Raw genomic sequence first — 16,170 nt, forward strand, 5'->3', positions numbered from 1 at the left:
ACTGACTTTGGCTGTCATGGAGGATTTATCGTTAACAAGTACAAATTGAGATCGCTCAGATAAATAGGACTTGAACCAGCTTAGTGCGGTTCCTCTTATGCCAACACAATGTTCCAGTCTCTGTAGTAGAATGTCATGATCAACAGTGTCGAAAGCAGCACTGAGGTCTAACAAGACAAGAACAGAGACGAGTCCTTTGTCTGAAGCCAATAGAAGGTCATTGGTAACTTTCACCAGTGCCGTCTCTGTGCTATGATGAACTCTAAATCCAGATTGAAAAACCTCAAATAAACTATTATTATGTAAAAAGTCACACAACTGTTTTGCGACTGCTTTCTCAAGGATTTTAGCGAGAAAGGGAAGATTAGATATCGGCCTATAGTTGGCTAAAATCTCTGGATCAAGACCAGGCTTTTTAAGAAGTGGTTTTATTACAGCTACTTTAAAGGATTTTGGTACGTAGCCAGATAATAAAGACAGGTTGATCATATTTAATAACGAAGTGTTAATTAAGGGTAAAACTTCTTTAAACAGTTTAGTTGGAATCGGGTCTAAAAGACAGGTTGATGGTTTAGACGATGAGATTGTTGAAGTTAGTTGGTTAAGGTTGATTGGAGTAAAACAGTCTAGATATATTTCAGGAGTTACAGATGTTTTTAAAATTCCAACAGTTGAAGTTAAGTCATTACCAATTGAGGTCAGGAGGAGATTAATTTTGTCTCTAATAATTATAATTTTATCGTTAAAGAAACTCATAAAGTCGTCACTACTGAGAGATATAGGAACAGAAGGCTCTGTAGAGCTGTGGTTCTCTGTCAGCCTGGCTACAGTGCTGAAAAGAAACCTGGGGTTGTTCTTATTTTCTTCTATTAAGGAAGAGTAATAAGCTGCTCTGGCATTACGGAGAGCCTTCTTATACGTTTTAAGATGATCTAACCAGACTAAACGAGATTCTTCCAATTTAGTGGAACGCCATTTACTTTCAAGATTTCTCGACTTTTGTTTTAGTTTGCGGATTTGTAAATTAAGCCATGGAGCTTTCTTTTTCTGTTTTATGATCTTCTTCTTAAGAGGAGCGACAGAGTCGAGTGTTATTCGCAGTGAGGCTGCAGCGCTATCAACAAGATGATTAATTTGGGAGGGACTAAAGTTAGCATTGGAGTCCTCTGTTATATTGATATTGAGTCCTGGTATTGAATCAAGTGCTGATGGAATCACTTCCTTAAATTTAGTCACAGCACTTTCAGATAAACATCGAGCGTAGGATATTTTGCCTACTGGCTTGTAGTCCAGTAACAGGACTTCAAAAGTTATTAAAAAATGGTCTGATAAAAGAGGATTATGTGGACATAATGACCATGCAAACATAATCCTGGTTGATTCACGCTTTAATTTCAGCTGGCAAGTGATTAACTTGTCAATCACCTCTTCCCACACAAAGAACAAACTTCTGTGGGGAAATGAAAAGCTATTTTCTTGCCCTTTCCCCCCAATAGACCATCATTTACAAAAGAGAAGTCTGTAAAACTGCGAACAAAGGTAAAATATTACTGTTTGTATTATGAATCTTTAAACTATGAGGATTTCTAGGAAAGCTACTTGTAACATCAACGTGAAGTCTATCGGTTCGGGTGTGGTAGGGTCAGGAAAAACGCGACACAAGCGCTAGAGGGGAGCGAGGCCCGACGGGCCCAGGTACCGTTAGCATAACAAACACTTAATTACCAGTTAAAACTAGCACTAGCTACCTAGCTAGCTAAGCAAGGTCCATCCATCCATTCATCGTCTACATCTTATCCGGGGTCAGGTCGCGGGGGCAGCAGCTCCAGTAGAGAACCCCAAACTTCCCTTCTCCGGGCCACATCCTCCATCTCCGACTGGGGGATCCCGAGTCCTGGGTCTTCCCCGGGGTCTCCTCCCAGCTGGACGTGCCTGGAACACCTCCCTAGGGAGGCGCCCAGGTGGCTCCTTACTAGATGAACCACCTCAACTGGCTCCTTTCAACGTGAAGGAGCAGCGGCTCTACTCCGAGTCTCTCCTGATGGCTGAGCTTCTCACCCTATCTCTAAGGGAGACGCCAGCCACACATCTGAGAAAACACATTTTGGCCGCTTGTACCCGTGATCTCGTTCTTTTCATGACCATAGGTGAGGGTAGGAAAGCTAAGCAAGGTGCACTCGTTATTCACGCTAACTGGATTATTTGTTGGGATGCTAATTTTGGCTAACGAAAAAAACATGCTTAAAACAAAAAAAAGATTGCGAAACCGAATGACTGCTAGCGTTAGCTTATCAGAAACCATGAACTGTATGCTTGCTGATATCAGTACAGTTTATATTAATACAAATATTCAAGAACCGCACTAATTTACCTCCAGGCTGTTTTCTTTTCCTATCACAGTAATTACGGTTGGTAAAGTCCTAAAGCTCCACTGAAATAATCCGACTGGACAACGGTAGAAACTGCTGAGGGCATTTTTCCGCTATAAATGAAAGTTTTTCAACTCGTGCCGTTTTGGGAACTGCTGTAAAAACACGACATGCATAGAGTGGAAAACACGTGAGGCAGCTCAGCAAACGCAAAACTCTTATCTTGTTATATTACTCCCCATCACTCCCCATTACCCCCCATTACTACCCCCACACGTCCCCCATTACTCCCCCTTACTCCCCATCACATCCCCCATTACTCCCCCATTACGCCCCCCATTCTCGCCCTTTTACTCCCCCATTCAATCCCCCCATTACTTTACTCCATTACTGACTCCCCATTAACTCCCCCATACTCCCCTCATCCCCATTACTTCTACTCTCCCCCCATTACTTACTCCCCCATTACTCCTCCTTTACTCTTACCCCCATCATCCCCCATTACTCCATTCATACTCCCCATTACTCCCCATTACTCCCCTTTTACTCCCCCATTCACTCCCCATTACTCCCATCACTCCCCTTTTACTCCCATCAATCCCCTTTTACATCCCCATCACTCCCCTATGCGTCCCATTAAATCTTACTCCCTCAGTACTCCCCTTACTCCCTCATACTCCCCATCACTCCCACATCACTCCCCTTTTACTCCCCATCACTCCCCTTTTACTCCCCATTACTCCCCATTACTCCCCATCACTCCCCTTTTACTCCCCATCACTCCCCCATTACTCCCCCATCACTCCCCTTTTAATCCCCCATCACTCCCCATTACTCCCCCATTACTCCCCATTACTCCCCATCACTCCCCATTATTACACCTTTATTATTATTGTCATGACTACAGTCTGTCCTTAATGAACACAGGGAGTCGAATAAAAATGTTATTTCAGCTCCTTCTGCAGAGGATATTGATTAAAAGTGTCAGATGGAAAGCACACACACACACACACACACACACACACACACACACACACATACACACACACTTGTTAGTAACAGGTAAGAGTAAAGGAGATAAGAAGGATGGAGATAGTGATGTCATGTCAGAAGCAACACTATCATATGCTTGTTGCCGGGGTAACCACTCTGATGTGTGTGTGTGTGTGTGTGTGTGTGTGTGTGTGTGTGTGTGTGTGTGTTTGTGAGAGAGTGCTAATTGATTTGCTCGTTAGTTGCTTGTTGTGTGCATGACAGGAATCCACGCTTCATCTGATCAAAAGTAAAAACTATTAAATTAGCTATTTTAATCTGTGACAAAAAACACCCTTTATGGAGTCACAGGAGTGCCATAAAAAATAATTTTATTTGTAAAATAATTTGTAAATATAGCGAGGAATAAATAAAAGAACAAATAAGTAAATACAATTTAGAAAATATAAAGACTAAAATTCTTTATTATTTTTTAACATTTGTATTGGTTTATTTTGCGTATAGACTTTCTTTATAACACTCCTATAACTCCATAGTTATTACATGAAATTCTTCCTGTTATCAAAAGAGAAATTATTATTTTTTATAACAAGAAAGATTATAACGTGATACATTTGTATGTTGTAATAACGTGAAAAACATCTTCTTATAACAATAAACTTTTCACATTTTTAAGTGATCATGGTTGCCTTTTTCTTTTCTGGCATGGCACTAATACGCTGCCCTACGAAATTGTACATTTATATTTATTATAGTATACAGTACACATACTGTTAATAAAATGAACAGTGTGAGTAAATCCCGTCCGCTGATCCAGATCCAGTCGGTGACTCCGGTCCAGTGTCTCCATTGATCCAGTGCTCCAGGGTTTGGTTGCATTGTACCTAACAGCCATTTAGCCCCACTGTGCTGTTCGTCTGTCTGTTGCTGTCTGTGTGTCTGTTTACGGGGGATAACGTTCACCTGGAAACTCTGGGAATATCACATCCACTCATGGAATACCTGGGATTAGTTCTATTTTCATCCAGGCCCGAGAACTGACTCCAAAATGTCGGTGTTTCCCGCTGCTTTGCAGTTTTCTCCCCGGGATGTGACCGTGTGATGGCTGCGGTCCAGTGAACTGGGAGCACGTTGACGGTTCAATCCACCCGTTTGGGAGCTTGTCTCTAACTGTTTTAACTGGGATTACCGGGACATATGGAGTGTACATGAACGGTGGTCGGATACGGATTTCAAACGGGGTAAGTGTACTGACACATGTGGAAGTTCGCTGTCTTGGTGGGATCCACTTTTTTTTTTTTGAAACGCGGGATAGCCTACTAAGCTATCCCGGGGGTTAGCTCAGCGGGCTAGCTGCTGTCTTTGTCTGGAGAGACCGGGGAGCTAAGGGGAATGCGTCCATCATCGGACACGTCCCCGTCTGACCTGCTTGTTTCCTTTTTTACCTGAGCATTTTGAACTGCTACATCAACACTCCTCTGTAACGTATTAACGTTATATATTAACACATGCGTTTCACTGTTTGTGTAACCGTTAGTCTCACGTTATAATGGCCGTTTGATATTAACCGTCCGTTTAAAGCGGTGCTGGAATGTTAAGCGTGTTTTCAAGCTATTGTAGGAAACTCCTGATCAGCAGTGGAAGTAGTTTCCACCCCCCCGTGTGTCCCGGTGTGTCGTTTGGCTGTAGTGTTGCTGAAAAACGAAAAACTGCTGGACAGCTGGGCTCAGGGAAGATTTAAACGCTTGTCCGATAATGGATCTATAGGGAGGCTGAAGCGCCGCATCGGTAATTGTCCATCACACGATAAATAGGACGTTAGGTCAACAGTTATACAAACAGTATGTCCAATCTTATACGTTTACTGTTATATCTGATTTGCCAACTGTAATGTCAGTTTGAATATGCGGGTGTAGTTCTTGTAAAATTGTTGTTTTTAGCTCAAAGTCACACGGAGAAAATCTCCCCATTAAAGCCAAAGCAGCCCCGCGTCCGATAATGGATCTCGTTAGCATCGTAGCGGGCCACAGTGGGCCTCGGGACTAGCTGCACAATTTGTGCTAAATACCATCATATTATTCGATGTGGCACTCTTATGCGGGTGTTATTGTGTGGGTTTGAGACTGATATTATTCAGCTAACGCCACTGTGAGATGTTATTAGTGTGTGTTAGCTTTGATGCTAAAGGGCAGTGAGACCCAGGGCCGACTAGCCTTCTGATTAATTCAGCTAACGCTAGCTAGGTTAGCTAGCTCCGTGGGAATGGTGTGTTCGCATCAGTTTTCTGTTTCTTTACGTGTGCAATTAGCCCCCGTGACCCCCCACAGAGTATTAGCATTTTAAACATTGCCTTTGTGTATTGTCTCCTCGACACAAACAGGCAAACATCCACTGGTCAGGAACGCGGCTCACGCAAATGCTAACTACGTGATATAAATAAATCTCTGATCTGGGTTACCAGGTTCAACTTTATTTATATTTTGCAGCACACTTTATACAAATGTTCGGGGTTTCGTTGCTGTTAGTCACACATACTACTTAGAATATGACATGTAGGCTTGTAAATAGCGTGATTGCATAACAAACTAGTGATTGAAGGCCTGTGACGTTATTTAATGTGAAGAAAAATACTTCTCAGTTATTCCATCAATGTGTGTGATTGTCATTTAAGCGTAAGTAAGCTCCACTTATCCACCTTATTGAAGGTGTTTGAACTCCATTTACTAGACACTGATTGAAGGGATTATATCTGTGAATGGACACATGAACAGGCAGTGTTTATCTCTCTAGTAAATCTGTTGACACATACAGGATATCTGTTAATCTTGTGGAGGTGCGTTGTGTAGGTGGCTCACTTGTTCTTGTGAACCATATGATTCAATCTGCTTATCCAGTAGGATACTCACTAAATTGTTGTGCTTTCTGCGTTGTGCACCAGTGAATTTGTGGCCCTGAGATTGGAGGTAGTTGTACATCATGATGAACAGGAACAGTTTCCTCCCACAGGCCATCACTTTTAATGAACACTTAAAATCAGTCCTGCACTAAAACATCCACTCACTTCCATTATGATTGTATTTTTACAGTTAAAATGCTCAACGTTTTAAAACGTGCACATATCATCATGCACAGCCACTGTCTACATAAAGCCCACATGTTGTATATTGTAGGTCTTTATATATTTATATGCATATACTACTTATCCACTCAGGGGTTTAAATCACAAGTATTATCACAATACGATATTATAATGATTTCTTTTATTTTGGGCAACACCATATTTGCCGATATCACGTCTGCCACGATGCGATTTGAATAAGGGTCCTGCGATCGATATGAGACGTAATCATAAATCCATTTAATGCAACCGGTTAAAACATATCGACTCACAAAAAACAGCTGAAGAATGATTTGACACTTACAGTCTTGGGCTCTTTCAGACATTTAAATGAAAAACAATTATTCTTTTTACTTGAAACACCAGAAATAGACCTCCTGTTGCTGGATGTCTGTTTGCTGTTGAGCAGCATGTCCCTTAAATGAGAAAATAAATGAGAAAAAATAATAAATAGCACTATGCATCATATATCACTACACATGATGGAACGATCCCTAATATCCACCCATTCAATATTTACTTCTTTGCACTTTTTTATATTGTTTACAACATACAGAAACACTTGACTTGTAGAGAGATTATATTTATCTGGTTGGTCATTGGTGCTTTTTATTAGGTCTTCAACTAACGATTATTTACAGCAAGAAGGTTCTGTGAGCGGCGAGAGGAGCCGACCACAAAGCACGTGGCCTGTGTATTACACCAGCAGGTCGACCCTGCATCGTTTATAGCATGTTAAGTATAAGACATGTAAGTTGGGGGTCTCATTTTAGTGCTTTTTACAACGGTTAAGTACCTAAATGGCAAAGAGCTACTAGCTACGTCACTTTGAAACTACGGTGGCTTAGGGCTGCACAATTAATCGATTATTAATCGCAAAGTGTATCGTATCGCACGACAGAGAGCAGGCGGTCCAAACGTAAACGCACTGACTTCAGGTGAAGGACAATTTTATTGTGACGCAAATATTTGTACATTAGCAGGAATGTAGCACAACATGAAAGTGAAATATTCTGTCCCTAAAATCAATGATTAATCGTGATCTCAATATTAATCAAAATAATGGTGCACACCTTTAGTCGCTCTATAGTCTCCAACATAATGCCCCTGGCTTAAAAATAAATGTTTTTCTATCATGTTTTTATTGTAGAATCAAACCTGAGCATTGTGCAGGGCTATAATACATAATAAATGAACATTTAACCAATAAATATATCCGTAGATTAGCAATTTGTCATGCTGCGTATCAAATTAAACTTGTTAAGATTTCCTTGTAAAGAATTGTTTGGGTCTCATGGTTTATCGATGGTATGGGATCCTCACTAAGAGGAGGTACATGGACAGGTACGGCTGTTTAGACCCGTGTCATTCAGCGGCAGCATATTTTAGTCTTACATTAAAATCTATACATAAAAAAACCTGGCAACAGAAATGTAGATAAATATATTTATATCTGTCCGCAGTCTAACAACAGGCTCAGGATCATCTGTGTGTTCAGTAAATATCTTCTTTCTCACCAAGCATGAGCAACACACAAAGCTGTAGTACGTTCACACACCTTTGTACCTCTCTGCTGTATTTAGACGTTTCTATTTTTGGTCGTGTTGAGGCCAAAGTTTGACCAGCAGTTAAACAACCCGGTGGAGACGAAGCAGCTCGACAGAGAACACGCCGTCCACCGCCTGTACGCACTCTCAGGATTTATGTTTCACTTAGAAATGGACCCGTTTCTCAGAAACATGCCAGAGATGGAAGGAGATAAAGGCCAGGGCGGTGCAGATGTTTGGGCGGTGCAGATGTTTGGGCGGTGCAGATGTTTGGGCGGTGCAGATGTTTGGGTGTTAACTGCAGTTTTGTTGCCTCTGCTGACCGCTGACTGAACCTCAGGGTGGGACAGAGCTGGGTGGATGTAGAACAAGTGCGGGGCTCGGCAATATGGACAAAATGATCTATCCTGATTATAGATGATCTGGATAACAATATATATCGCCATATAGCATGTTGTCTATATGAAAGAACCACATGATAAAGCCTGTTTTTGTCCTGTGTGAATTAAATACTTGAAAAATGAACCATTGAAAATAATATACGATGATGCTTTATTGTCAGCCCAAGTTGACATTCTTCTTGCATCACAGCAGCTCCAGTTGCAACATCAACAAAGACAAATATTCAAGGCAAGAAACAGACATTTAATATGACATTATAATCCCCGAAGACAATATATTGAAAACCCTTCAACCTACATTTGATCTTGGATTAAACTCTTTCAGTTTTATTACATCTAAAGCCTCAATATGTTTTTATAACCGTCTGGTTCATACAGTTGCTTCCATTTTCTATTTGTCTGTGTTCTTCAGTGTATTTCCGTTCCAGTTGGTATTTGAAAGGTCAAATATAGTCTGACATGTAAGGCACTTTAACCCTTAAACACCTAAGCCTCAAAAGCCTCAACATTTCCGTCTGGACTTTTTTGCTTATTTTGACTATAAAAAGGCCAGAAAATGTCCTGTGAGTGCTTTTGCCAAGAATACCTGGAACTTATCTGGCAGTTATTTACAATTTATTGCATGTTATGAGATTGTAATAACAGTTTAAAAATGAAGAGCAACACAAAAGCGAACAACGTGAACAAAAAACACTGCAATTGTACATGAATAAGAGATTTAACATGTTACATTTGAAGTTTGAAATGTATACAACTATTTCCAGTTGAAGTTTTGAGTCTTTTACTCTTAAATCTGCAGAAACAGGTCATAAAATGGAAAATATGTTCAGACGTTTTTCCCCACACAGGGTAATTCTCTCCTCTCTGAGTGTCCCTTTCACATGCAGAGGTCTTGGTGGTAATGCCAGTGACTGTTTCTGTCTACCTGCAGACACAGGCCCACATCACAGTCCTCACACTTCCAGGCAGTGTTCCTCTTGCAGAGTTTAGAGCTTGAAGTCGATGGTGTAGCCGTTCATGACAGCAGGCACAAAAAACTTCAGCCCCCACTTTGTTGGCTTGGCCTTCATGTACTGCCTGATGCTGAGCCTGGCCTTGGTACCAACCATCCTCTTGTCCACTGCAAGGTGCTGTCTTGGGTGGTAGATGGCCTTGCAGTTCATGCATATCATTTCCATGAGAGGTCTGACCCGGTGGAGGTGGTCACAATCCTCGGTGCCCATTTTCTGATCATTTTTCTCTGGGTCACTCATATGAAGATTAGATCAAATGGCCATGAACTGTCCTGTACAGTCTGGGGACATGACAGTGGCAGGGAATAACACATGGAAAATGGTTTGCTTACACCAAAAGTTGCTCATCTTTCTGCAGGTCCAACACTGACCTGTACAGCAACATGCCTGTGAACTTCTTCATTTCTTCTGGAGTTATTTCAGTCCAGATGAACTTTCTCCCTCTCTCCAGGCTTTTGGCTGCATTCTTGTTTGTGTATTCACAGAGGAGTTTGAAAACTGCAGCATCAAAGTGGGAATAAATGTCACCTGGTGCTGGGTTTCCCATATCGAGAGGGAGTTGGACACCTGGGGTGGTTGAGGGACTCCATCGGGCTCTGCCTCAGTCTGCCATCTTTGATGATGTGATGAGGGGCTTCTGTGTCTGACAGCATCACCAGATCATCCAGCATCCCCACAGCTTCTCTCTCTACAGGCCTGAATGTGATCTCTGGTGACACCTCGTGATCTCTGGTGACACCTCCTCATCTCCAGCTCCAGCCTGCTCACAGCCTCTGCTAGGACGCAGGCTACTTGAAGAAGACGTGCACAATTACGCATATAAAGTACAATTACACACCTAGTACAACCTTACAAATCAAATCAAATGTATTTGTATAGCCCAATATCACAAATTATACATTTGTCTCAGTGTGCTTTACAGACTGTACACAGTCAGACAGGTTACGACACCCTCTGTCCTTAGACCCTCGCATCGCACAAGGAATAACTTCCTAAAAGAAACCCCATAATTAAAGGGGGGGAAAATGGAAGAAACCTCAGGGAGAGCAACTGAGGAGGGATCCCTCTCCCAGGACGGACACACGTGCAATAGATGTCGTGTGTACAGGATAAACAACATAGTACAAATACAACATTTGACAGAAAGTGATGTGTTGAAAAAGAGAAAGTTTGGATGAATTCAGGAAAATGTCAAAAAGGCTTCCTGGTGTCCAGCAGGATCAGGGCAGCAGGCACAGCCACGATTCATGATCCTGACATAAACTTTATCAGTGGCAACCTGCCACATGAGAGACAGACACTCCGGGGATGATGCCCCGGATGATGAGTTAGTAACATACATTTACATAAATGCATACAGGTAGAGAGGGAGAAGAAGAGAGGGAGGGGAGGAAGAGGAGGAGAGAGGAAGAGAAGGAAGAGAGCAGGGAGGTGTCCCCCGGCAGTCTAAGCCTATAGCAGCATAACTAGGGGCTGATCCAGGGCAAACCTGAGCCAGCCCTGACTATAAGCTTTATCAAAAAGGAAAGTCTTTAGCCTACTCTTAAATGTGGAGAGTGTGTCTGCCTCCCGAACACAAACTGGAAGCTGGTTCCACTGGAGAGGAGCTTGATAGCTGAAGGCTCTGGCTCCCATTGTACTCTTAGAGACTCTAGGAACCACAAGTAACCCTGCAGTCTGGGAGCGTAATGCTCTAGTTGGTTTATAAGGTACTATGAGATCTTTAAGATATGCTGGAGCCTGACCATTAATTTCTTTGTAAGTCAGGAGAAGGATTTTGAATTCTATTCTGTATTTTACCGGGAGCCAGTGCAGAGCAGCTAATACAGGAGTAATATGATCCCGTTTCCTTGTTCTTGTCAAGTTGCAGTAATCCAGCCTTGAAGTAACAAATGCATGGACTAGTTTTTCTGCATCATTTTGAGACCGGATGTGTCTTTTTTTTGCAATGTTACGTAGATGAAAGATTTGTTTTATGTGGGAGTTAAAAGACAGATCCTGATTAAAGATGACGCCAAGATTCCTTACAGTGGTGCTGGAGGCCAAATTAATGCCATCCAGAGCTTCTATGTCATTAGAAAATGCGTTTCGGAGGTGTTTAGGGCCAAGTATAATAACTTCAGTTTTGTCTGTTCAACATCAAGAAGTTGCTAGACATCCAAGTTTGTATGTCCTTAAGGCTTGAAGTTTAGCCAATTGATTGGTTTCATCTGGTTTAATTGATAGATATAATTGGGTATCATCCGCATAACAATGAAAGTTTATAGAGTGGTTCCTTATAATATTGCCCAAAGGAAGCATATATAAGGTGAATAGAATCGGTCCAAGTACAGAACCCTGCGGAACTCCAAGACTGACTTTGGCTGTCATGGAGGATTTATCGTTAACAAGTACAAATTGAGATCGCTCAGATAAATAGGACTTGAACCAGCTTAGTGCGGTTCCTTTTATGCCAACACAATGTTCCAGTCTCTGTAGTAGAATGTCCTGATCAACAGTGTCGAAAGCAGCACTGAGGTCTAACAAGACAAGAACAGAGACAAGTCCTTTGTCTCTGATGCCAATAGAAGGTCATTGGTAACTTTCACCAGTTCCGTCTCTGTGCTATGATGAACTCTAAATCCAGATTGAAAAACCTCAAATAAACTATTATTATGTAAAAAGTCACACAACTGTTTTGCGACTGCTTTCTCGAGGATCTTAGCGAGAAAGGGAAGGTTAGATATCGGCCTATAGTTGGCTAAAACCTCTGGATCAAGACCAGGCTTTTTAAGAAGTGGTTTTATTACAGCTACTTTAAAGGATTTTGGTACGTAGCCAGATAATAGAGACAGGTTGATCATATTTAATAACGAAGTGTTAATTAAGGGTAAAACTTCTTTAAACAGTTTAGTTGGAATCGGGTCTAAAAGACAGGTTGATGCTTAGACGATGAGATTGTTGAAGTTAGTTGGTTAAGGTTGATTGGAGTAAAACAGTCGAGATATATTTCAGGAGTTACAGATGTTTTTAAGGTTCTGGAGGTTGAAGTTAAGTCATTACAGATTGAGGTCAGGAGGAGATTAATTTAGTCTCTAATAATTATAATGTTATCGTTAAAGAAGCTCATGAAGTCGTCACTACTGAGAGATATAGGAACAGAAGGCTCTGTAGAGCTGTGACTCTCTGTCAGCCTCAGTGCTGAACAGAAACCTGGGGTTGTTCTTATTTTCTTCTATTAAGGAAGAGTAATAAGCTGCTCTGCATTACGGAGAGCCTTCTTATACGTTTTAAGATGATCTAACCAGACTAAACGAGATTCTTCCAATTTAGTGGAACGCCATTTACTTTCAAGATTTCTCGACTTGTTTTAGTTTGAGGATTTGTAAATTAAGCCATGGAGCTTTCTTTTCCTGTTTTATGATCTTCTTCTTTAGAGGAGCGACAGAGTCGAGTGTTATTCGCAGTGAGGCTGCAGCGCTATCAACAAGATGATTCATTTGGGAGGGACTAAAGTTAGCATTGGAGTCCTCTGTTATATAAGAGGATTATGTGGACACACTGATACACTTTCAGTTTCAACACCATATCCCAGAACAAGGTCCAGAGTGTGGTTTAAACAGTGAGTTGGTTCATGTACATTCTGACTGAACCAGTGGATCTAATATTGAGATAAATGCATTATTAAGGCTGTCACTATCAACATCCACATGAATATTAAAGTCACCTACAATAATTACTTTATCTGTTTTAAGGACTAAACTTGATAACAATTCTGAGAATTCAGATAGAAAAAGTAGAATACGGACCAGGAGGGCGGTACACAGTAACAAATAAAACTGGCTTTATTGTTTTCCATGTTGGGTTTGAGAGCGTAAAAACAAAGCTTTCAAAAGAGTTATAGTTTAGACTTGGTACACTGTTCTAAACAAGTCACCACGCAATACAAGTGTTGATTTACATACCGTCTTGCTTCCATTTTAATTAAATTCGCAGTTTTCCGGCTCTATTTCTCCGCGGTGTTGTTTGTGTTTCTCCAGCGCTGTGTGTGTATTCGCTCAAAACAAAGGCGCTGTTTCGCGATATATGCTGTAAAGCGCAGAGTCTCAGCTTTTAGAAACCATTGGAATTGTTTCAATAGCGCAAACCCTGACGTAATTACGGTCATCCAAAATGTTGCGTGTGCGTGGACTTTAGCACGTGACGTGACTTCCAGATTTGGTAGCAGAACACTAGGTTCCCATGTTTCCTCACGTTGTGCAGTTAAAGCTCTGCAGTGTGCTGACGGAGCTGCACGCCCGCTGGCTGGATAATCAATAAGATGGAGTGTCCTCTGTGATGTCAGGTCGAGAGTCCTGATGGATGCGGGCGGAACATGGCTGCTGAGACAAGCGGCTCACTGTTCATGTCCTAAATTACAGCCAGAGGTGAACAAATCGGCTGCCTTGGCAATTTGTTTTTGTGTCCGTCATAAAAAGTGTAGAGAGAAAAAGAGACAGGACACATTTAGAAAGAGACAGATTACAAGCATCAAGGTCCTGGACTCTGTTCACTCCAGCGTTTCTAACGACAACATGTTTGGACAGAAATCGCCTGATTGGTGGATTCGCTTGTTGAAGTGAAGCAAATCTTTGCTGCGCTTTTGTGTAGAGTTCAACTTTCACAAACATTTGCACCTTTGATCAATAGCAAACATCAGACAGAGCTGACCTTGTGAGTCCTTACTAGGGATGTCACCGTCACACACATTTAGTAGTAGATGCCAACACCAGTGAAATTTCACAATGATATTACAGTAAAAAGCAAAACAATAAATCCTTTGTACTTAAAAATACACTTTTATTACGTTAGGGAGTTTAACAGGTCATAATTCCCTCCATCTATTTTATATTGCTGTGAAAACTATTCATTCGAGTTTCTCATCAAAGACTTAATTTTACAAGATAACATTTGAACACGTTATGATAACGCTATAATCTACAGTTACCCAATAGTCATTTCTTCTGAATAGAGCTTGAACGCACCAAAATAAAACTCTGGCACCTTGCTCCACCTGCTGCTAACAGCTAATGTTAGCTAGCTCTCCTGCCGGTTTCAATATGGATTTGTAGCATTATCAGGTAAATCTAGGGTTCCTGGTGAGTTTAGTGCGTCCCAAACACGTTTTCTATCGTCCCGGGACGCCAAACTCATTTTGCTTTTCCAACTTCTGGTCTGACTTAGGCATTGAACTTGCTGGCCACCATTACACACCATTCACATTACTGCCACTCTAACAGTTTACTATGACACTCACTATACCATTTATACACCTTTTACTTTACTGTTAACATCGCCCTGTCTTCTTTTTACCTGCCACTCAATAGATTAGCATTGTTTGTTTTAGCCGGTGAGAGATGCTAATCTTATAGCCACTTCCATGTTTTACCAGCATTTGGCTGGTAAATGGTGCTAATTTTGTGCCCTGCTAGAAATGCACCTACGCACAAATATATTATATTTTATAATAATTCCCATGTATGATTCTCAGAGTAATCGCCGTGACCGGCTCTTCTGCACTTTGATAATACCATTTATAGCTGTTAATTACAGTTATAAAAGGTATTAATCAAGGTGCAGGTGTTATTTATTGGGTGGCAACTTAGGTTCCCGACTGCCCTTTGATACTGTGTAAAATCTTTAAATATATATATATATTTAATACAATTTATTTAAGTAGGGGTAAAAATGAAATAGATGCATCTTGATGAATCGTCATTAGACTACACACTTGCTAATCTATAAATATTTTAATATATCCATCACTGCTAAAGGATTTATAAAAAGGCGAAGCTATAAAAAGTGTAGCAGCCATTAATCTTTAAACCCTACCGCTGTATTTTTTACAGCTTTAAAAGGCGTGACACTGCTGAAACTCACTTGACGCACTGATAACCACGATTACATTTGAACAAGGTCGTGCTGGACCCGACCCCAAGGCACTTCATGGTCGGGTTTGTCTCTCAGGCGTTTTGATATTAGAGGTCTCATTGTGTCGCTGCTGCAGTTTGTGGGTTCTTGTTTTGTTTTTTCCGGCCTGTCTAGGACTCACATTTTATGGCATGATAAGCATGTGACACTGCTCAGATTTTAAAATGGTATTTATTTTTAACCCTGAACAGCAATGATGTGTATCAGCCCTCTCTGTGATCTACTGACACAAAAGTTCTTGTGACAAAATGTTTCTTTCCCCAGATATTAACATTTAGTTTAAAGTCTGATTTCATATCATTTGTAGGCCTCACAGGCACCTCGATGCTAAGGTTTACAGAAAGTCTTCTCACATTCACGTGCTGAAACAGGATGCAGGTGTTTCCACAGCTTACAGTGGCCGATCGGTATCGGTTATATTGAGTGGTGTTGGGATGACGTATTTTTGTAGACCGACCCTGAAGGTAGCATCACTGGTTCCCTCCACAAACAGCCAACGCAATTTTAACATTTGATTTTGCATTACTGCTGAAATTAATCTCTGACAAACAAACATTTAGGATACTTACACGTCTCCAGAAGTAAGAAGCTAGCGTTCGGCTATAAATTAAGTACAGCAGGTCACATGACTTCACGTCACCACCGCTAAGCTAACGGTGGCTAATATTTGGCATGATGACGTTTAGTCTCATTTAGACACTTGTTAGTAACCGGCATTTTAAAAACTCAGAAGCTTCACTAGTGGGGCTTTTACTGACTTATTTTATGTAGAACAAAACG

This window comes from Cottoperca gobio, chromosome 6 (assembly GCF_900634415.1).
Source record: "Cottoperca gobio chromosome 6, fCotGob3.1, whole genome shotgun sequence".
Lineage (NCBI taxonomy): Eukaryota > Metazoa > Chordata > Actinopteri > Perciformes > Bovichtidae > Cottoperca > Cottoperca gobio.